Genomic DNA, 25,046 nt, shown 5'->3' on the forward strand with positions numbered 1-25,046 from the left:
GTTCTTTAATGCAACTGAATAATTACATCAAGCCAAATTGTACCCTTTTCTACCTTCTGCTCTTCTCCCATTCATTGAATGAATGCATGAAAGTAGAGCGCACAGAGTAGTTTTATCCTTGTACAAGCTCTTTATGGCCCAAGTAAGAAAAGAGCCTCTAATAGCTTATCATTTTAGCATGATGCGGAGCTCAATCACATGCAGACCTTTAAGGAGGTGTTTGAAAACAGCCACCCTCAATAGAAAGAAATGTGCCGTGATTCAGTGTACTACTCTCTATTCATCCATTATGAACGTGTAACGTACGTCACAGAATAATTTAGTTATTTTCCTAAATCATGAACATTCCCGCCACCGCTTCATTTCCAGCACATCTCAAATTACGTATTTGTTTCTAATAGCGTTCCGAAGTGGAAATGACATTTAAAAGACTCTCGTTATAACATGGCCGACTCCTTTGTAGAATACACATAATTAAAGGCACAATGTGTAAGATTTTCATTAAAAAATATCCAAAAAAACCACTTGCACTGTGTAATATATTCCATGCAGTTGTGGTCTTACGCTATACCAATAGTTCCAAAAACATTCCAATTTTAAATAATGGCTGGTCCCTGTTCATTGTCGCCTATCAATGACATAATATCCGCGCTATCAGTTCCCGTTTGTAGAAACTATAGGTGCATTCTTGGCATGTTGTAATTACTGTGATTACAAGATACCAATCGGTAAAAGCATTCACGTCCTCGTAGAACTCGTAATTAAAACATTAAAATTAAAAGTAAATTTTCTAAGTGATTCCTTTACATATACTTTTTGGGTGGACTGTTCCTTTAAATAGCCTACGGTTGTACATGGACTGGTTGACATTAAGTTTCTACGAAGAAGAAAATCCTTTCAGGTGAAAAACTGTAGAAAAGCTCCTATACACATTATGATCACCTATAGGTAACAACCTGTAGGACTTCCTTTAGCCCACAAAACACCCTCCACACGGCGATGCACTGATTTAATGATGCGGCGATAGGTTTTCATGGAGTATCCTCTGTTGGTAATCGGCGTACCACGCTCTGTCATCGACGTGATGCACCAGGAATATGGATTTCTGACGGTTCAATCTTGATGATCATTTGATGTGTTGTTGGTGATGGCGTGCAGGCGTGCAGGGTGGTGTATCTGAGATGCTCTGAGGACTGCACCTGCGGCAACATTTGGATGCCAGGCGCACTCATTGATTTAGGCTGGGCGAGGTCATAATGGCTCATCAGTGTACACATTGCACACAAGAGTCTATACGCTGGAAATGTCATTTATGTTTGTTTCTTGGTCTATCTGTAAGAATTATCTGAAGATTGAGCAAACATAATGATCATATGACAGCTCAGGCCTTGACCCAGTGATTCATACGGGCATCTGCTATTGTTCAGTTTCATGAAAGATTTGTTCTGCCAATTGCTTTGCTAATATACAAAAGGAGCAAGTCAGACCAGCCTGGAAATACTTCCTTATTTATTCAAGAAGGAGTCAAATTTAATCTGAAGCATTTGTCAAGCACTCCTAAAGTCAGGTTTGACGTCGAGTTATATTGATATTTAATACAGTCTACTTTACAAAAATGTGTTTTTTTACAGTAAACATAATGTATTCCTGTGGATGGTATTTTTTAAGGAGTATGTGTAATAGATGTGAAAGTTAACATGCTGCATAGACAGACACAGAATTGCAGTCATGACACCAGTTTACCGACCCACGCGCACTAATAGACAGCGAGTCGGAAACACGCACTGGAGTGCGACTGATGTGTGATCCAGCAGCACCGGTGACTGTCATTCTCTGTTAGTTGAGCTGACACTCTTCCCGCTGGGCACCTTGTGTGTGTGTGTGTGTGTGTGTCAGCTTCCTATAAGCGACAGCCATGGCACAGCTAGTCTCACTGCCCTTGTCAGAAGGATGCCTCTTTAGATGTGCTTGCCATTCTTTTCAACAAACTCTGCTGCCATTCTTTATTTCCTGTAATCGGGGTAGGAGTGATAATCAAAAATTCCACATTTCTAAAAATTCAACAAGTTCAATAGACAGAGAGAGAGAGGGGAAGAAAATACTGTCATCATTTACTTAACTTTATACAGTACAAACCTGTTCTTTCTCTCTTTTATGGAACATATGATGATGTTTGGCAGAATGTCCAAGCTGCTCTTTTTTATGTAATGAAGATGACAAAATGCACTCTACTATGCAACTTCAGTGCCTTTTCATGCTAAACCAAAAGAACCATAAAATGCCATAAAATATACAGCATACACACATCTTTCATAACCTTTATGTAGGAATGGATAGGGAAAAGGGAGGATTATTAGAGAATAATTGCTTAAATTGCAGTCTTTTCCACACACAAATGGGGTCCCACGTGTTCTGGAATTAGTCATCAATTTTCCAGGTTTTCCAGGACACGTGGGACCAGGACACATGGAAAATAAGATAAAATGTCAAATGTACTGGAAAACCTTGTTGTTGTCCTGGAAAATTATTATTTAAAAAAAAATGTGAGTGTGTTTCCTTTTAGCCAAGAATAAACAAATTAATTAATGTTAGAAAATGTTCATAATCTGTATAATACCAAAGTCCCTTTAAGGCAAGTCATTTCACTCTGCGACCATCTTTGAAACGCATACAATAGAGCATCACAGTCCCGCCCACAGCTGGTGCCGGAAGTAAAAATTCAATGCAATTTCTGCATTGACATTTGGGGTATAAGCCTTTAAGCCAATAAAATGTAACCATACATGGTAGACTTAAAACCAGCTACGGCTCTACTAAGCGATAGTATATGCTCATATAAACGTAAAAGGATCATGGGGCACTAACCTTGTTTTGATATAAATGCCTTTTATTTGCGATGTCTTGGCTAAGTACTTCATTACCCACAATCCTGAACAATCCCACAGTGTTGCATCTGATTGGTGGAACCATAGACAGTAGGTAGAGCTCGTGTAACGGTCTGGTTAAACCCCGGGAAGGTCCGTGAAGACTGAAGATCATTAATAAAAAAATAAAATAAAATAAAAACCTGTGTTGCGTTTTTGCACGGTAGACTTATCAGTGCAATCATGATCTCCTTGGCTGCCATGAGAGTTTTGCAGGGAGGTTGGTAACTTACTGTAGCCTTCATATGGTTTGAGTCATATCAAGCATTTTATAATGCCACTGTCAAAACAATATTTAGCCTAGGCATACCCTTTTGTGAATTTACTGAACATTTGTGTAATGGCGACATGTGTTGACGACTGAGCGGTGATTGCAGTCGGGTACAAAGCACTGCACCATGTTGCTGACGTTATTGTCAACCACTTTCAAACATGCACACAATATATAAAATACAAGATGATAAATATAAAAATCAATACACAATACCTATATAAAACACTATTTATTTACACGATTGTAAATTCACTACATCCACTATATAAAATAAAATTCACTGGAGGAAAAAGTTCGCGAAAGTATCATTGCCTCGTTCGCGGTTGTGGCTTCAGTCGAAATCAATGGGGCGCGGTGGTTTATGGGATGAGTAGTTCCTGCGCTCGAAATGAAAATATGTACACAGTCTTGTACCTTTGACTTTTTTTGGATCTTCTCTTAATTTTTCCACTCGAAATGATATGTTATATGCTTATGAGTTGAGCCGTAGCTGGTTATCCTTACACATGCTCTAAAACTCTTTAGATAAGGATTTTTCCGAAAGTCAATGGGAGAAATGAATGGGAAATTTACTTCGGGCACCAGAGCTCTCTCGGACTGTGATGCTCTATTGCAACTCTTTGAATGGGAAAACATCAAATTCTCCAAAACTTTTCGACAAGCTTAAGATTAAATTTCATATTTGAAATCACCAATGAAACTGTCTCATAAACATTGTTTCTTTTGCTCAAATGACATTAAAATGTTATTATTCTTCAGGCTTGACCAGCAAATGTGCATGCGCAGTCCTAAGCACACACGTCTCAGAGCGCTGACTGTTTCTAGAGCAACCAGGACTTCTAGCAGCAGGTTGCAGGGATTTGGTGACGTTAATGTTTAGCAAATCACTCTTTTGTTCAGATGGCGGGGATTCATTCGATAGAGTAGCCATATTGAGTTTTGCATTTTACCCCATTTAAAACTATACGAGTGACACATCTTGGGAATTCTATAGTCTGTGATAAAACAAATTAATGTAGTTGTGACGAGCTGTGTGATTTTTAAAGGGGGGGTGAAATGCTTGTTTTCACTCAATGTCCTGTTAATCTTGACTACCTATAGAGTAGTACTGCATCCTTCATAACTCCAAAAAGTCTTTAGTTTTATTATATTTATAAGAGAAAGATAGTCTGTACTGATTTTCCCGGAAAAACACGAGCACCTAGAGGCGTGACGTGTGGGCGGAGCTAAAGAATCACGAGCGCGAGTAGGCTTTTGCGTTGAGAGCATGTGGAAGCTGTGACATTACAGTGAGGAAAAAAACATCCAAAACAAACCATGGCTAACAGTCAGATTTAGCCGTTTATTTATGATCCAGAATCAGATCCAGAGCAGCAGCATCAACGACTACAGCAGGACGTCTCTATGTGGTATGTATTGAAACTGTATATATTTGCTTAGCGGTTTAATGACTAAGTTCCACTTTATGTCGTCTTTTTTTTCCTTTTTTTTTTTTTTTTTAGGGTGTACATGTGGAAAGTGCAGTTTGATGCCAACATCGCATGTTGTTTACTTTATGTGCTTACGCGCCGATAGCTAAGTTAACAACACAGAGATATTTGAAGCAGTTTTACTCACCGCATGAGGTTCCAACACACGAACGTGACCCTTTTTCGTTGGGACTGCATTATCCTTAAGAAATAAACGATGTACAAATCCGGCGTCAAACTGGGCCTTGTTTGTAAAACAAGCATCTTCGAAATGCAGGGAACAAACAAAAACACTTGCACAACTCCATTGATATGCTCTGTAAAATAAACTCCATCCACTGGTCCCTTAATGCTGTTTTTTTTTGGTAATCTGTGCAGGGTTGTCTTGCCCTGGCAACCAAAAACACACTCCTTTTGTGACATTTCGGTCTCTCGCTCTGATCAGTGAATGTCTTTGCTCTGCTCCACGGGCACGCGCGCGCTCTTCCGGCAGAAGTGCCCTCAGGACCCATATAAGGAAATTCCGCTCCATCTAACGTCACACAGAGCCATACTCGAAAAAAAATTTCCGAAACTTGTGGCAAACCGGAAGGAGTATTTTTGGAACAGAAATACTCCTTCAAACGTACAACTTAATTTTTGAAACTTTGTCCATGTTTAGCATGGGAATCCAACTCTTTAACAGTGTAAATAACTCAGTATGCAAGAAATAGTATTTCACCCCCCCTTTAAGGAGGGGCCCCGGAAGGATTAAAGTAGGAGTGACAAACAGTGTTGGACGACAGAGTACTCACCCTGGACTTTATTTAGTTTTTTGATTCTGTTTGTGCGCAATAGTCATCCGCGAGGGGCTGTCGTGCACAGACAGAACCAAAACACCTCCTTTTATCGTTCTGGAGCTCCTCCGTGGGACTCGAGATCGGTGAGTGGTGCAGGCCTCACGCATTAGCATTAACTCCACCGTCCTCGCTGAAAAAGAGTGGGAACCCTGTGGAAACCCATTTCCTCCACATAAGAAAAACATATTTTGCTATGGTAAATTGTAATTTTGACATAAGTTTAAATTATGAAAAAAACTCAATATTTCAATATAAAAAGTCAAAATATTCAAATTTATGTTATAATTATTACTCGTATGTATGACTTGTATTTCATATTTATTTGAAATTTTAATGTAATATTTTTTGGCAAATTTTGAATGCCGCTTTCAATGCAATCTCCTAATTAAGACTTAGTATCTTATTTCGACTTGTCATATTCTTTACCGTCATCATTTTGACTTTTCATCTCATAATGACTTAATATCTCAAAATTTAGACTTTCTATCTCATTACTATGACTTATTATCTCAATTTTACAGAGCATCTCTTATGTTGCTTTCTTATTGGGATTGACTTGGGATGTATATTTTATTGTATTTTATAGTGCTTTTGTGGAACTTGGAAACATAAATGACCATGTAGAGTCACTGTATGTAAAGAGCAGCAACTTTTACATTCTGCAAAACATCTTTGTTTTTTAAGGAATAAAGAAAGCGACATAAGTTCAGAATGAAATAATAGAATAAAACTTTTTGGGTGAATTATCCCTTTAAGCACTTGATAAATGTTATTTTTATTATTTTCTTTTTCAAAGAAAATATTCAACCTCAGATGTTCAGCTTTGTTTCTCTCTGCTACATTATTTAAAAAAATGTTTGCATATCTGTGCCAAAAATTAAACCCTCATGTCAAGTCATTTTGAGATTGCGCTTGTATCGAGTTTCATTAATCTTACATCTGAGCCTATTTAATAATGTCAGACAGTTATTATGTGACATTTAGAAATATTTATTCATCTTCTGTGTAAGCATGATTATTATGGCAGGTTTGTGTGAACGTGGGTTAGACTGAAGATATCCGTCTGGTTTAAGCAATGCTTAATTTATCGATCTGAATATAACATTAGAAACTTAGAATGACAACTCACCGAAAATTGATGTCCACTCCCAGGTTAATAAAGTATGTAGCATACTGTGGCCGAGCAGCAGGAATTCAGGAAGCTTTAGAGTCTGACTCTGGAGAGATGCTGGTCGTATTACCTGCATGGGTGGACATGATGTCACTGTGGACTGCATTTGCTGATAAGAAGCTGCCAAATCTGTTCTCAAATACACTGGCTAGAGCTGGTTTTAAAGTTCCTCTGTGTATTTATCAAGCAGCTCCTGCACTGATGAGTGGAAAGTGTCGTCATGAAACATTAACCATCATTTATTCCCATTAAAATGCATCGTTTCTGTCCATTTGTTCTTTCCTTAATAGCTCTGCTAAGCCAACTTGTTCAGGCATTGTTGTTATGCAAAGCGAGCTACAAACCACCTGCATGACAAGTAAATATAAATATATCATAAATGTAAGTATCACCGTTACTATTGCTCTTATAGGACATGATGATTTCCATGATGCAGAATGCATGGGCAGAAAAGCTGAATCTAGTGTAATTCAAAATAACGTTGTATGTTACAGAACCACAAAAAGAGTAAATATGAAGTTTGCATGATCTGCGTATTTATGGTACATTAAAGGTGCAGTCTTATCTATGTGCTCCCAGGCGTTTGATGCTTGTGGTTTTCAGTGTCAGCTGTTTCACTTTATGAAGACATGAACACATAATCTTCATCTACTCTGAAAGTCAATTCATAATTCATTTCATTTTATAAAACTATCAACAAATCCAAACAGAGACTCAAAGGTCTTGAATGTCTACAACCTGTCAAAAATCTAATTTTGGTTTAACTTGAAGAAATTATGCAAAAATAATAACGTATAGTATAATTAAGTAATTAGAACAACAATTAAAAAGTTTATTAAAACATGATTTGTTAATACATTCATGTGACTTCTGTTTTAATTTAATTAAAGGAATTGTTCGGAGATTAATTATTTTATACATTCATTTGATTACCACCCATATTGATAATAAATAAGTAATAAAATCATAAAACGCAGATTCCAGAAGAATTAGAACAAGACAAACTCATTTAATAGGACTGCCCTATTATTATTTTGTAATTTTATAAAATTATAAATTTGTTAAAAGTTTTATGAATTCACTTTATCTTTTTTATTACTAAAATTGAATTCAACCATAAAAAGGGAAATACAGAAAATAAAAATATGGAAAACACAGAATTTTGGAAACAACAAAACATATTTCATAGCACCCTGTAATTCAAGTGTTCAACATGAAAATATTAAAAAATCGATATTTCCTTCTGGTGGGCCATAAAGCAAGTGAAAAAAACTGACTGAGGAAGGGACCCAAATCATAAATAAAGATAACTTTTTTTCATATAGCTACATAGCAACCACCCTGAACACCCTAGCAACCACATAACAAAGCCAGCGAGTTTTACACAGGCATGTGCCACTCAGATTCCCTCCTGAAATTTTTTAAATCCAATTTCCAGCCTTGGCTCCACACATGCAGACTCGCATACACACCTGTTTTGAGGCCATTAATTAGATTGAACCAAAACAGCTCAGGGCTTTTGGTTTATTAATGCTGAGAAACACCAAACACAAAATGTTCCCAATTAAAATGAAGATGAATGGCAGGGCATGTCCCTCCCTTAAAGCCTCTGCATCTAAATGATCACTGTGCACAGACAAACCATTTAATACACAGCCCTCACCCCGTCCCGACAGTCTGTGCCCAAAGCACCCACTGCGATCCGTCTTTCTCAGTCGTGTTTTCTGTTTATGCCTCTCTCGGTCCTTGTTCTGTCACTACAGGTGATGAGCTAGGGGACGGCGCATTCATAACAGCTTAAATAAAATACTCATGTTTTTTAAATGAGTTGCATGTTATAAAAAGACTTGACTGCTAACAAGAGATAAACAACGTAAATGAAAACACATCTGACTGATAATAAAGTAAAATATCAAAGAGTTTAAACATGATTTATCTCGAACTTGAAAGGATATAAGATGAAAGGGCACCTGAGACTCTTTTGAAAAATACAAAATAAACTTCAAATCAATGTTTTAACATCAATACAAGGAACCCAGTCAAAACACAGGTTTTAATTTCCTTGATCTTGTCAGAGCAGGCTATGTTGTTAAACATCCTGTTTCACTCTTTGTGGCACAACCTGAAAGATGCATGTCTACCAATCCACGGCTAGCTGTAAAAACGTTGTGGAGAAACTGTTATGACTGTTGACACAAGTGTCGGAAAAGCAAACATGCATGAGAACAAAATGGTGCCACCAAGACATCCAAACTTTCGCTTTGGCACCAGAGAGGCGGGAGAGTTTAATTTGTCTCTTTCTTGCCTTAAGGCACTGTATCTTTTTTTTTTCCTACTGTAACTTCTGATAAGAGGAAAGGACAGAAAATGATCAGAAAATGTTGTAAATGCAGTAGAAAATGTTACCTTTCATGTTGTTATATATACATTTGAAATATTCTAATAATTATAAACAATATAATAATAATGTAATCCAAGTATAAATAATACAACATTATGGTTCTTTAATAAAGAAAGAAAATACATTAAAATGTCATTTGTTTTCAAATATTTCATATACATATATGACATCATGGATGTTTATTTGACAATGTGAATTTTTTTCTTTGATCTATTCCAAATATTTACAATGAAAAAAAATCTTGACTTGGAATATTCACTTATGTTTCCTTAAAATTGTATTTATTTTCTTCACACATCTTTAGCTCTTAGCACACATGATTAACAAAGTACACATACTTAAAAAAAAAAACAGGTGCTAAATTATTGTTGTGATGGGAATGACACCATAACTGAAGGAGTGTGATGATTTCTGTAAAATGTAAATTAGTTAAATAATTTGCATTCAGTAAATGTTGAAAATAAACAACATTTCAAAATGTAATAATATTCATATGTATTAAACTATGAGATTTTCACACTTTAAGACAGGAAGTGGACTATATTTACTACCGTGTCTGAACAAACGGTTCAGTGACATAAATCCTATTCTGGAAATCAGTCCTGGTGGGTGGACAAAGCCGAGACAGTTATGTCTTTGGTTGGAAAGAGCGAGCTCTTGTATTTCCATATTGAATTTTAATGAGTGTTTGATTGGAAGGGGTGAATGAGACTGACCTTTCCTGCCACACTATACCAGTGATGAATCCTGCACACACACTGAGACTAATTGTAATGGAGAGACTTCCAACAGGGACACACAAACAAAAACTTGCAATGGATTTCTGCGAGCTGCACACTGCAATACAGAATGAGAAGCGGACGGATAGTGAATCTGTTAATTATATCACTGATTAAACACACTGCCTATCACTCAATAAAAGAATCACATTGCTGAGTGTTTTGGAAATGTAGGATTTTGTTTGGTTTAATAATTGACATTACCTTTGCAAGTTTGACTCTCCCTCAGCTTGTGAATAAGCAGATTTTGAACACACTTGCGTAGGATTACCATCATACAAACTGATACGGCATCTACACCTTGCAAAATGATGTTTTCTCACGGGATCAGGTTTGACTGTGCAGCTGGTAGGGCTGAGGTCAGCCTGGTAGATCATCTTAATCAAGATTAGGACTGATAGATCACCTTGGTTTACCAAGTCAAACCATCAATCATGTTCCCAAAAAACAACCTGACCACCATAAACTGGTACAACACAGTTTTTCCACTATGGCACTGCAAGCTAACAATTCAATAGCACAATATGTGTAAGTTCATGTCATAATCACCACACTCGTTTTCTCACTTAGACCTAACCAAACAAAACATAAATATGTATTTATACACGGAAATATGAACCCATGTAGACTTCAAGGCAAACACTGAACAGGAGAGAGCATTTTCTAATCTGTACATCCAGATTTTATCAACTTTTCAGACTACCCTAGCAACATTTTCTTTAAAAAGCACCTACCGTAGCAACAAATTTAGCTATTTTTAAAATGTATTAGTCAACTTTTAGCAACTGTGACTCAAATGATAAAAAGGCACACATTTTCCCTCTAAAATCAAAGTTGGGTAACAGTAAACATATTATGTGAATTAAGTTGCTAGTTGCAATAGTTCAACAATAACTGTTCATTTATGATAACACCTTGTTATTAGTTTGTACCTGCACTTGTTGATGGAAAAGGTACGGATCATTTTCTGCCGGATCATTATATTTTCAATATTTAACACAAAATACAATGCATCATTTTAAATTCAGTTGAAAAACCTGTGAAAAATCAATACAGAAAATCCCTTCAGATACAGACTTTTCTTAAACTAACTAACTACCAGTAAACTGCTCATAAATATGATCATTCAGAATGTGTAATTTTACTAGCTAATAAGAAAATACATCAAATTGATTTGCTGCTATTTGAGTGGTCTGATTATGTATTCAGTGCAGTTTTGTGTTATAATTACATGATGATGTCATCGGGCAATGACATCACAACGTCATTTAGCAACTTTTAACAACAAACTGTCCTGCCTTTAGCAACTTTCCCTGAAAATTAGTTGCCAACACTGTGTACATTGCATGTAATTTTCTCCATGATGGACTTTGGAGGTGAAGTCGATCTGCAATAAGTATTCTGTAATTTCATGGCTTGTTCTGGGGAGGCTTAAAAGCCTAGTTGACCTTTACAATGAGACATTAGCCAGCACTTACTGTGATGGGCCACAAAAGCATTATAGTTTATAGACCAGAAAAGGAGATCTTTGTCAGCCTTGGGGCAGTGACGATAGCATGAAGCTAATGCTAAATGACTAGTTCCCTGCAGTCAGTGCCATTACTGGAGTTGTTGGACTCAATATTGTTTTGCTAAAAGGTTAAGACAAGGGTGTTTTTACCTCTATAAGGGCACAGGAGTTTTCAGATACAACCATTTTGTAATTTATGCTTTCCTGAACTCCTGTTATGCCAGTAAACACTTGCAAATGCAAACGTAATGCTGTGCTATTAAACCAGATATGTTGTTATTCAGGCAGCTAGCTATAAAATTGTCAAAAGTGCAAATAACCTTGTCTACATTGCTTAGCGACATTCTCTTCAAACTATTTCTCTGCTATGACAATGCTTATGCATAAAAGAAGCAAGTGAAATTGTATTAAAAAGTGCACTTAAAGGTAGATTATTATTATTTCTGCATTAAGTGCTATGCTTAAGTGTTGTTGTTTCTTTTTCTCAAGGGAATAGGTGACTTGAAAGAGAACAAGCTAACAAAAAGTTGCTAACTACATTTGAAACTATTGAAGTTTGCCACAAAGTGTTGCTAAAAATGATACATCAAGTCGAAAGTGGATAGATATTGCATTCACATATACAACTCCACTCACATACTCTGGTCTGGAATTATACGATTAATGAAAGTGGAGTTATATAAACAATGAAATTTTCCTGTGCTGTAACTAAATTGATAATGTAGGCCTATTCTATGAAAATCTAGGTATTTCCATTAATTCATTAAACACTGCAAATAGAATATAATGATCAAATTAAAAGTATACGTATGCATCTAATTAAACCCCCATTATTAACAAGTGGGATATCATAAAAATGGATAATGTGTTACTTATGATTACAATTTCCATGAGAATATTTTATCTATAATTTTCCACTCCTATGGCTGATAGTCCCCAGTAGATTTTCCATTCTTCCTTTCATGAGGATGCCACATGATAGTGAGATAATGAGCCAAACACACAAAGACACGCGTACGTGCACACACACACACACACACACACACTTTCATCTGAAGAAATCTAATTAGTCAAACACCATTTGATAAGACAATTGTGGCAACTTCATCTTCCACATCCAGGCACAGAAATACTCACCACACTCCCACAATGGTTTACTGATTTAACAAGCTTTTTCAAAACCAAAAACGCTGTAAACAAGGCCATCTAAAGAGCAAACGCAGAAAGAAAAAAGGGAAAACATACAAAAAAGAGCATCAACCAAGGCTCAGACTGTGGGCTGCTGCAGAGATAAATAGTTACGTGCCTGCTTGGCTTGTATGTCCATTCATCTCTCTCTGATCTTCTCAGTTTGTTTGGACCCTGACACTGAAGCAGACACAACCATTTGTACACACACACACACACACACACACACACATATATATATATATATATATATATATATATATATATATATAGTCCACAAGACAAAAAAAAAATTGCTGAAATTATTAAAATAACCCCATTCTAATAGTTGTGTTTGCAGTAATCTTGAAAACTGAGAATGCGACGCATCATGATATTGAGTTGAAAATGATAATCGTAATTAAATTGAATTGTGAAACCAGTGAATATTCACATCCCTGTTTTTAATATGGCAGTACTGACATACAGACGTTCCAACTATAAAAAATAAGCGTATAACTGCAATTTTAAGATGTAAAGTTGTAAATATGTATTTGCACAGCAGAAGAATTAATTGGGGGGAAAATGTGGATCAAGAATCATTTTGGAATTGGATCGTGACTCCCCAGAATCGGAATTGGATCGGATTATCCGTGCCTGAAGATTCCCACCCTTAATAGATGTACAGGTTGTATGACAACATTCAATGCATCATTAATCGTAATCGAATCGAATTGTGGGCCTCTGAATCGTAATCGAATCATGAGATACCCACAGATTCCCACCTCTACAATTTACCTTGATCTTCAAATTCCAAAAGTTTTCACCCCCCAGCTCTTAAATAATATTGTTTCCTTCTGGAGCATCAGTGAATGTTTGAACCTTTTTTAACAGTTGTGTTTGAGTCCCTCAATTGTCCTCAGTGTAAAAAAATAAATAAAATGTATCTCAAAATCATAAAGTCACTGCTGGAAAGGGTTCAAATATGCAGAGATGCTGGAAAACTGAAGAATCTGCAGGAGCTGAAGGATTCTTCTGAAGAACGCTGCTCAGTTTAACTGTTCAGAACAAACAAGGGACTCATGCACAACCATCACAAAACAGAAAGACAGTCGTCGATCATCCAGGTAACAGCACACAGTATTATGAACCAAGGGTTCCCAAACTTTTGAATGGGGTTACTGTATTTTTAATAATTTCAGCAAATTTTTTTTTTGTCTTGTGGACTATATGCAAACATCTCAATCAAAAAAAAAATGCATTTAGTATGATCTATCTTTTTTTTTTTAATTATTCACATTTTCACATATTGTGCAAGGGGTTCCTAAACTTCCGCATTCCAATGTATATGCAAGTGCAGCTCCTATCACTTTGAATGGTGAAACATCACATTCTCCAAAACTGTTCATAAATGTTGTTCCTTTTGCTCCAATAGTGTTAAAAAAAGTGTACTTTTCAGGCTAGACGATCCAGTGTGTGGTCCAAAGCAAAGAACTCTGACTGTTTCTAGAGCAACCAGGACTTTACTTTACTGATTAGCGATTGGCTCTTTCACTCAGAAGGCGGGACTTCCTTCAATAGAGCGGCCATATTATACAGGGCCGTTTTTGGGTATTAAAAAAGAAAGAGTAAATTGATTTTTATTATTGTAGGGTGGTTGTGTCCACGTAGTGCTAAGACACTGATTTTGATAATACTTCTATGGGGCTATTACGTCCTTTTTGTTAACATGAGGATGACAGTTCAACCACAAATTACACTGATAACAGTGCCAGAGTGTTTTCAATGGTACATTCTGCATGTTTGTACCATTTTATCCTAAAGGAGGCAGGAAAGAAGAGAAATATGAAGGAAAATCGAAGATCAAAAGAATGTCAGAGAAGCGTCGAGGGCAAGTGAGCAAAAGAGGAAACAACATCTCAGCAAAGCCCAGCTGTGAGAGCTCAAGCTCACGCCATCAGATTGGACCTCTCAAGGAATCACTACAAGGAGCAAAGCAAGCAGATATTTTCTTTGTGTCATGTGCAATGAAAAGCCAAGCTGTTATTGGTCATTGGCAGGAAATCACAGAGAGTTTCCTTAATGGAATGGAAATCAATACAGCTGCCAGTGGGGAGTTCATGCCGCCTACAGAGGGAATCTGAAATAAAGCTAATCCTCTCACAGCCACACAAAAGTTTCTAAAACGGGATGTGAGATCTCAAAGTGAGATTACAGTCGACACAAGAGGGAAGCTATGATAAGAGGGAGATTAAAACATGAGGGAGCTAAAAGCTGACTGAAAAGTTCACCTTGACTGATAAAAAAAAGAAAAAGTAAAATGTGAGGTCAAAGGATAAATTACCAAATCCACATAAGAATAAACCAAGATAATAGGCTAAACCATGAAATAATACATGCTTTAAAGTTTTATATATATATATATATATATATATACACACACACACACACACACACACACACACACACACACACACACACACACACATTTTATAAAATATTATATTATCATCAGTAAATCTGTAATCCCTACTATCAATACTGTAACAAATAACAATATTCGTTATCAAAAAATTAAATATACTTTAATTACTGTATTTTTGATTTTTTTTAAATGCAGCCTTCAGATAACACACACACGTTTTCAAGATGTCTGTTAAAGATCTCTTCATCTGGAAAGCATCTGCTGTGTACAAACATCTGATAGCCTTCTGTGAGATGTCAGTTTTACACACATACTAAATCCTAAACATCTTAATTTGACATCTGATAGGAAACGTCCTAAAGTATTGCAGATGAGTAAACACTCTAAAAAATACATCTTGCAGATATAAAAGCAGACATCAAATAGACATCTCTGTGATGTACGTGCGCTATTGGGGTTCAAAAACATCTGTTTATACCTTCGTACACCTGTAAAGAAAAAAAAGACAACAACAATGCAGTAGAAAACAGCACGAGAAGAACACTCACCTCATCCTGTATATGGCAGGCACAGTGCCTCAGATTATTTTGGGCCTGTTGCTTGCAGAATCGTATGGGAGGCAGACTTGAGTGGCAGTGGGGAATCAATTGAGCAAATAGTGGGACTGCAAGGATTTAGAGAGGAGGGAAACATGTTCCTCTCCCTCTGACGTGAAGTGTACACTTTGTGTTTTGATATTATTATGTGCTATATGAGCCGAGCGCAGATTCCTTTTGTTAGTGAGATGAAAAATGCACCTGTGGCTTTAAGGATTACATGTCTCCATTTAGTGGGAAAACTCTTTCTCACTGATGTTTTTGGGAAAAACGGGACCAAGCTGAAGTTCTAGGAGAACCACGGTACATCAAACTGTCAGGTTCGTCAGAAACTCCCAGAAAATACAAGTCAGTAACTATTATATAGAGAGATATAAAATTAATGTGTTGTATTTTGATTAATTGTTTCTATCATACACATTCATACACATTTTATTTATCATTCAAATGACAATTTTTGTAACAAAATTTGTAAAAATGTGGAGTGTTTTAAAGTGTGAAAAATCACAAAGCACCACAAAATTGACCAAAACCATTGCTGGTATACTTACTGTCTTTGTGTTGTTGTTGTTTCCCCTCACTTAATGTGGGAGGATGCCATCAGGAGGCATAGGTGGTTTTAGATATTTAAAGGCATATCACGCAAAACTAATCAGTGAGAGAACATACTGAAAGTTTGCTTGGCATCTTTTATGCAAAATCCTCTTTTACAAGGTGTTTCGATTAGCATAATGTTCGTATTAGGCTCGTTTGAGATATATCGGCGCTGCACAGACCGATCGGCGAATGACATAAAAAAAACCTGATAGCGATTCACACGCTCAAAGAGTCATCTGCTCTCAAATCACGCTCACGGTACTTTGATGTCAAACGCTGATCGTTTTTTCATGTAAGGGAAATGAATGGGGGTACAAATTTTTAAGCAAAATAAAGTGTGTCCATCCATTATAAAAAGTGTCCCACACGCCTCCGGGGGGTTAATAAAGGCACTCAGAAATTAACCGATGCATTTTTGGAAGGAAAATAACCATATTTAAAACTTTATGGGGAAAAAATTCTATGGAAGTCAATGGCTAACAGCAACTTTTTGAATACACACGTTCTCAGGATATGTTCTTTCATGTACAAAAGAAGAAAGAAACTCATACAGGTCTGGAATAACTTGAGGGTGAGTAAATTATGACCATTTTTTGTATTTTTTAGGTGATGCATCGATTGGTAAGTCATCACGGTTCTGAACAACTACTATGATTGCTCATCTGAGAGCATCTCTCGCTAACGCCGTCTTTGTTGTGTTAATCACTCTCTCGGCATCGAGAACGACCACACTCTTCAGAACAACACACACACACACACACAGCAGAAATTAGAAATAATGACATGCGGAAGCAAACATCTCCCAGCCTTTCATCAAATAATGAACATTTCACCTCACAGCCACCTTTTCATTTGAACTTTTATTCAGATAGAGCAGCAATTTTCTCTCTCTCTTTGCTAAATAACTGCTAGTATTAGCAGTTACCTCTGCTCCATTAACATTTGCAAATCACGATTATCAGTTTTTTCCTATAATTAATATGAACTTGATGAGGGCTGCTTGTTTTCTGTCTATATTTGGATGTGGGTTATTTTTGAATGGGTATCGACAGCATGTTGGTGGTTGGGTCATCGCTGACGCTATATAGCGTATGTTATTGTTTACACAATACTGAACATGACAGCTGCAGTGACTCCAATAAAACCAATCTTCCTGGAACACAACAGTAGTTGTGCTCACCAGAGGAGGCTGTGTTTGACCTCTGGTGCTCACTGTGCACAGCTGTAAGCTACGAGCTGCTCAGTGTCTTCCACAGAAGAGGAAACATCAGTGCTTCATACTGCTGATGATTATAGCAGTAATGATCTCAGCTTCATGCTGACTCATTGTATTGATGCCTGGTAATGAATAAGAAGTCACTTTGCACAAGTATGAGCAGCTTGTTGTCCAATTTGTTTTTGAAAGTGATAGAAACAACAATTTCCATGTTATTGTTGATCTGACATAAAGTGAACCCACCAAAATGACTGTCCAACAGTGAAAAGTATTTAAAAAGGTCTTTATTTTTTACATCTATAGTAATAAAGTGTTTTCCAATTGTAAAAAACTATTAATTAGTGACACAACACTTTCTATAGCATGGTGGATAAATTACCAAATTTGTACTATTTTTTTATCAGCATTAAAATTAATTATCACTATATTTTATCAAAATTATTTTTTTTATTCATTTATGAATATATATATATATATATATATATATATATATATATATATATATATATATATATATATATATATATATATATATAATGTTTATTGCTAGAAGATTACATATCATGTTCTAAATCCCTCATATAAAATGAACAGAAAATATCAAAATTTTATATAAATTAAATATCTAATTTTATATTTTTTATATAAAAATACATTAAATCTAATAAGAAAAAATTACTTAGTATGGTCTCCTATAACACTTTCTGAAGATTAAGCACCTCTTGATGACTGTCTTTTTCTAGCTTTTATGTTTTTTTCCTATATGTGCCAGAAACTTCTACTTTAATGTATAAGCCCCAAAAGTGCTGGCTTGAAAAAAAAGAAAAAAGGATTAAGTTTTAGCTGCATTCATAAAAGGCAAAACTATTTCTCCTACGGTTTCAAGTTATCTGGCTTGTCCAGGGCAGCAGGCAAGTCAAATCAAATGATAAAAAAAAGGCACCTCAAGATTTCATGTATGAGATAAAAGAAAGTAAAATGCATCGCTCCAACTCAGCTGTCCTCCTCATAGAATATCTCACTCTTGATAAGAGGTCAGAGAAAGTGGAAGTTTCCATCTATATCGCGCATGACGTCAAAGCAGCCTGTCACAATAGTGGCCTAGCAACAAATAAATCCCATTTACTGGCTTTTCTTCAACAAAACCTCAGAATCCCAGATGCATTATGGACTGATTCACATGTCCACAGTACTGTGCCAGTTTACAGCATTATCATGGGAACTCTTCGTAATTAAGTGCTTTTTATGTATGTGGCATCAGCAACAGTCTTGCTTTGTTCAACCCACCTACACGGCTATGTTCTAAAGGTGTGGTCACATTAGCGAGATTTTGGGGACAAAAAAGGTTCATGTTATTGTAAATGGTGAAAAAAAGTGACTTTCAAACCAAGTGATTTTGCTTTACCAACTTTGAAACCTTTGTGAAATATGCGTGCGAATATCTTTCGCCAAATTCCCAATTGTGTGGATTCCTCTTGAAATGATTGGATTTCACCCGCTAAAGTACAATGAACAGCTGTTAATATGACCTCAACTCTACACAGAACTGGAATGAAATCACAAAAAAATTACCGATTTTGAAAATTACATTGGCAGCAAAATACTAATAATGGCAGAGACTGAACATACAATATTTCAGTTTGGTGTTAGCATGTTACTAAGCTAACGATTCAGCACTCTAATTATCATAAACATCCATAGCCCACACCAAATGTTGAGTAAAATAATTCATTTTAAAATGAGATTTACTATGGTCTATGAAACTTCTCTACATTGAATTACTTCGCCCACCATCTTGGATTATTTTACTGAGCTCATTGTTTAGAATGTTTCTTACCGTGCTGCTAAGCTAATGATAATGACATGATACTCTACTAAGCATAAATGTTGGCATAAGTAGTCAGTTTTAATTAGATTGAACCATTTTATTCAGTTTTTGTGATTAAGTATTTTTATAATCAGCAACCTCCTTTACCATGTTGGAATCCAATTTTTTTTATTATTGCACTGCATTCTGGGGATGTTTTATTCACAAAGGACATGACCTGAGGGTGAATAAATGATAAAAGAATTTTCATTTAAAAGTGAAGTGTGTCATGTTAAGTGATTTTAGATTATCTATCCCTTTAAAATATCTTTAGCATGTCTCAAAATGATTCCTACTTAGGTAGCTCACTAGATGTTGGAACACAGCCATTAACTTGGAAGAAACAATATAAGAAATAAGAGATATCTAACTGTACTATGTCTCAATTTGCTCTTAATAAATCAGGGGTTCGACTGCAAACAGACACTTAATATTGTGCATTTTTTTAATAACATAAAAGATTGAGAGGATATTGGCACTCTGAGGCTTCGGACACCTGTTCAATTGTGAGATAATTCTCTTTGATTTTATGGAAGCAGTGCGTTAAAAGGGATGCCAAAGTTTCTCCGTGCATCATGTTCCCCCTCACTCTAATTAAAGCTTTGCCTGTTGCTCGCCCAGGCGGTTATTAATTCACAGGTGTCCGCGTCGACTGCGTCTCCATGCCAACAGCGAGGTGTCCCATTAATCCCTCCACATTTTATCGATGCTGATTAATCCTAACCGCAAACAAAGACTACACTCTCATCTCGCCCCGTTTCTTACCGGGAAAAATGGGAAAGCGTTGATTGCAATTTGAGCGCTTTCACGTGGAAACAGTGGAGGGTTTGAATACAGTATTGAGATGGATTTTGATTTGGAAGCTGATTTGTGTTCTCGTTATGACGTTCTAAATGGAACGGCCTCTTGAAGCGTAATATTTCAGCCAAACTGAAATTTTGGATACACAACCTTGCGTTGTGGTCAGCAATTCGCCCCAAAAGCTCCCACTTAAATGGACAGTTCGCCCCAAAATGAAAAGTTTTACTCATATAATTTACTCACCGTGATGTTGCTCCAAAGTTTCTTTCCTCTGCAAAAAAAGTCTCAGCGTTTGGTGTCCATAAAGTGATTATGGAGTCAATGGAGTGTAACAATGTCGTGTTAGCTAATGGCTTCATCTTGTTGTTTTGTGTTAGTTTAGCAAAATCATCTGCTGAAGTCTACTGCATACATAGACATCCATATATGCGTTTAACTGGGGTTGCAGATCACAGACCACTTGCACTCATGTTTTCACGAACCTGCTTGGACCATTCCAATATGGCGGACAGCCTACGTATAGCCATCCATAGAAATAGACACTAATAGGGCATCTATAGCATATCTATGTTTAAAAAAATTAAAAAGGTAATTGTGACTTTTTATCTTAAAATTCTGACCTTTTCAGTTTATATCTAACAATTCTGAGCTTTCTTCTCAGGATTTCAAGATGTAGACTCAGTTCTGAGGAAAGTTTCAAGATTGTGAGATGTAAACTTGAAAATGCAAGAATGCAAAATGCAGGAATTCTAAACGTATATCTCGCAATTTAAATTTCCCCCCACCTAAACTGCATTTGAGAAAAATTCGCAACTGCTTGTTTTTTTTGTTTTTTTATTCCGTTGCAGACCATAATATTATAGCAACATGTCCTCCAGCCCATACAACTGTATAGGTCTTTTTGCTGCTTTCATGAAATACGACCCATAGGAGCGTTTACTAAATTAGCTGACAGCAGGAAATGCCACAGAAACTTTCAGATTAATGCATTATGCTCTTTTTTCTGTATTACAATTTGGTATTTGTGTAGCTTGATTGGTAAAAATGTTTTGCATTATAGAAGCAAAAGGATCATGGTTTTGATCCCAGGGTAACATGCAACACAGCGTCGTTATTTTTACACTCTAGAGGGTGAAATAAGGGCAAATTAGAGGTTGGAATTATACAAATGTGCAATTTTTTGAAGGAAGACTGTCTCTATTATAGAGGCTTAAGGTGTGGTCACATTAAACGTTGTTTGGCGAAATCCAGTGAAAAATTTACGAGATCAAGAATTTCAAAAGATTTCCCAATACAGATTTTGCAACACTCTGACCAAGAGAAAGCTGCTTGGTTTGAAAGTTACTACCATGCGAGCTCTTCTTAAGACATTCCACATTTTCCAACAATAAACATCGGACGATTTTTAGCCTGCAAAATGTAGATGAAATTGCAATCACGCCTTTAGGGGTGGCCTCAGTACGCAATTACAAGATTTGTACAGGCAAAATTATTTAAAAGTAAAAACTTTATCTAAACAGCTCAAAATGTTTGCATTCAGAAGCCCACTGTGGAGAAGAAAGACCCAGCATCATCTCCACTGCCTTGAGACCACATATTCATGTGCTTCCCTTAGTTTCAGGGAGCAAAAGGTAAGGGCTCTTATTGGCTGGGGGATTGCTATGGCAACAACAGAGTTGGGGAGCAAGTGAAGGGGCTGCTGCCTGTCTATTTTGCATGTGCTGGAATGAAATGGGGAGAGACGGCCATTCAAGATGGTCTGACATATCAAGCAGGATGAACTGCAACAGGAACAGTTTGTTCCAGCTTGGAAAAATGAACAACGAACAATGATTGTGGGTCTAGTGTCCAAAATGTCTTACCACTGCCGTATATCTCCTTTCAATTATTCATGAGTATTCTACAGAAAATATACAAATAAATATAATAAATAAATAGCCTAAAGTACCATGGCATTACTAAGGGGTATTTATTTATTCATTTACTTACTATTTGAAGTATTATATACATACGTGGTTTATGAATATGGTAAATGTACAGAATCATATTTAGATATGTTGCTGTAAAATACTAAAAGCATTACATAAAATATAATATTATATAAATACAATAAAATACTATATTTATTAAATGTAATATTAAAAAATAATATTACAATTATTACTCTTTAATTTACAGGTGCTGGTCATATAATTAGAATATCATCAGAAAGTTGATCTTTTTCACTAATTCCATTGACTATTAATGTGCTTGGACACAGAGCTCTATGAACAACTAGCCTCTTTTGCAATGACCTTTTGTGTCTTGCCCTCCTTGTGCCAATGGTCGTCTTTTAGACAATTGTCAAGTCAGCAGTCTTCCCCGTGATTGTGTAGCCTACAGAAATAGACTGAGAGATCATTTAAAGGTCTTTGCAGCTGTTTTGAGTTAATTAGCTGATTAGAGTGTGGCACCAGGTGTCTTCAATATTGAACCTTTTCACAATATTCTAATTTTCTGAGATACTGAATTTGGGATTTTCCTTAGTTGTCCGTTATAATCATCAAAATTAAAAGAAATAAACATTTGAAATATATCAGTCTGTGTGTAATGAATGAATATTCAAGTTTCACTTTTTGAATAGAATTAGTGAAATCAACTCTTTGATGATATTCTAATTATATGACCAGCACCTGTATATATTTAAATTTAAAACATTTAATTACACTTTCAGCTTGTAGGTTGGAATATTACAGAGCTCACTGTTTATCCAGAATACTCTTGCAGATGGATCACTTACATAGACAACAGTGATATTTGCACTTCTCGACAGTCTTGACCTTTTAAGATGACCTGTACTGTCTTAGATTGTCTTTTCTTGTCTTTCCATCCAGCTTGAGCAATGAAGCTCACTTGATCACAGGCCTCCTCTCAGTTCAGCTTTATTGCTACCTACAGGCAACAATAAACCAATTTAAATCAGATTGACATGCGTTCCCATGGAAACCCCAGGAACATCTGCCCTTGATGATAATAGAGAAAAAAACATATGGCAGAGGTCTGATGATCTGATAAAAAATTGCAGCTTTCTTGTGGACTCTGCACTGATTTCCAATCCCTTTCTATCATTCTATTATGAAAAACCATTTGGAAATCTAATTCCAGCAGAATACATATATTACCGCAGCTTCCAATATAATACACAAAAAAAAATCTATTTCTGAATTGTGTGAGAGGGCATTTTCAAAGAACATCATGTCAGAGGTGGAGTAAGGCTGTAGAAAGTGTAATCCTACACAAAGCCGACTATAATGTCCCAAAAAAAGTCTTGAACAAATCACTATGTTGATAAAGACTGAAGGGTTTTTAATCACAAGTCGTGAGGAAGTATGTTGTATGCCCCTGAATAATGTGCCATTTCTTGTGATAAATGAAACAGTGTCTTAAGAGACATTTTATCATGTAGACGCAAATGAACATAAGTATCACTTAGAATAAAATGCATTATTTGGCACACATATATATTGGTTATCTTAAAAATCAATGCAGCTGCTTACCAAATAAATTAATACCCTGATGGCACACTTATATCACAGAGACATCTATTTGACATCTTCAAGATGTATTTTTTAGAGTGTTTGCTCATTTGCAATACGTCTTTAGGACGTTGTCCTTCAGATGTCAAATAGACGTTTAGAATTTTTTTAAAGATGTTTATTATTTAGAATGTACGTAAAACTGACATCTTAGAGATGTTTGTACACAACAGATGCTTTCCAGATGAAGAGATCTTTAACAGACATCATGCAGACGTAGCGTGACATGATGTCATTTTGCTGTATGTGACTATGCTGACGAGTTCTTGAATGAATCTGTTTTTAAATTAATCACGTGAGCCAGTGATTCAATGGTCCATTCACTTGTTTCATTTCTAGTTGAATCAGCCATTTTGAACGAATGGTTTGATTTGAATGATTCAATAAATAATTTATTAAAACAGGGATTCACTGCCACATGCAAGTGTTTTTATTGTCACATTTATTCATGACATTCCTTAACCAGCCAAGGTGCCGATACAAAATGACATTCAGCAAAATATTGTTTAATTAGCAGTATTGACCCAAATTCCTCAATTTCAGACCCCAGAAGAAAATAGTTTGTTCATTTTTTATTAAATATAAAAAAAATTTTGACAAATTTTGTGATTAGCTACAAATTTCACTAATGGTATTATGTTAATACAAACTTTATGACCCTTTAAAGCTAGAAATGTCTTTTTTTTCAGTTTCTGAAAATAATCAGGTGACAGGAGAGATCAGTGTGAGGATGACAACTAGAGAAATAAAGGATGGATTTATTGGTCATATTTTAAAATAGTTTATACATTTTCAAGATTTCTAAAAAATAATTTTCTATAAATTTTTACAGTAAGTTTTGAAATGCAGGCATAACAAGACATTCAGTAATTAAGTTTATCTCTTTAAATAGTGATTTTTGTCTTCTTTATTCATACATATTTGAATATATATACATATTTGAATATATATATATATATATATATATATATATAAATATATATATATATATATAGGCTATATCACGTGACATGGCTTGAAGGCAGCTAAATGAGTATTTTTAGTGACACTTGTAGTAGATTAGTGTTTAGTGTAATGATTGACCGATATAGTTTTTTTTGACAGCCAATGCCGATATCTTGGAAATCCTTGGACAGAACTGTAACAGGGAACAAGAGGAAGAATCTGAGCACTTTGTTCTTATTCGCTGCTGTTCTCAATGCCATCAAACTAAAAGTCCCTCCTCAGAGGCATTGGCCAAATAGGAAAACTTATTGGCCAATGCCGATATATGAAAAATGCCAAATATCGCCTGATATATCGGCTTTGGCGATATATCGGTCGATCACTAATTTAATGTTATCCGTATGTATGAAATGTTAATTGAAGATGCTACTTTGGGCATTACTCACTGGAAAGGACATTGTATCCAAACAGGAAAGTTTAAGAAAACAGG

At 35.9% G+C, this 25,046-nt stretch overlaps 1 long non-coding RNA gene across 1 annotated transcript in view; it reads right to left on the reverse strand.

Moving 5' to 3' along the window:
* LOC127942418 (uncharacterized) overlaps positions 1–20,546 on the reverse strand; it is a 26,344-nt gene extending 5,798 nt beyond the window's left edge. Inside the window, exon 1 of the long non-coding RNA XR_008149326.1 lies at positions 20,280–20,546. This is a non-coding gene — a long non-coding RNA (uncharacterized LOC127942418). The remainder of the gene's footprint in view (positions 1–20,279) is intronic.
* Between the last annotated feature and the right edge of the window lie 4,500 nt (positions 20,547–25,046).

The sequence above is a fragment of the Carassius gibelio genome, chromosome A22 (assembly GCF_023724105.1).
Source record: "Carassius gibelio isolate Cgi1373 ecotype wild population from Czech Republic chromosome A22, carGib1.2-hapl.c, whole genome shotgun sequence".
Classification (NCBI taxonomy): Eukaryota; Metazoa; Chordata; class Actinopteri; order Cypriniformes; family Cyprinidae; genus Carassius; species Carassius gibelio.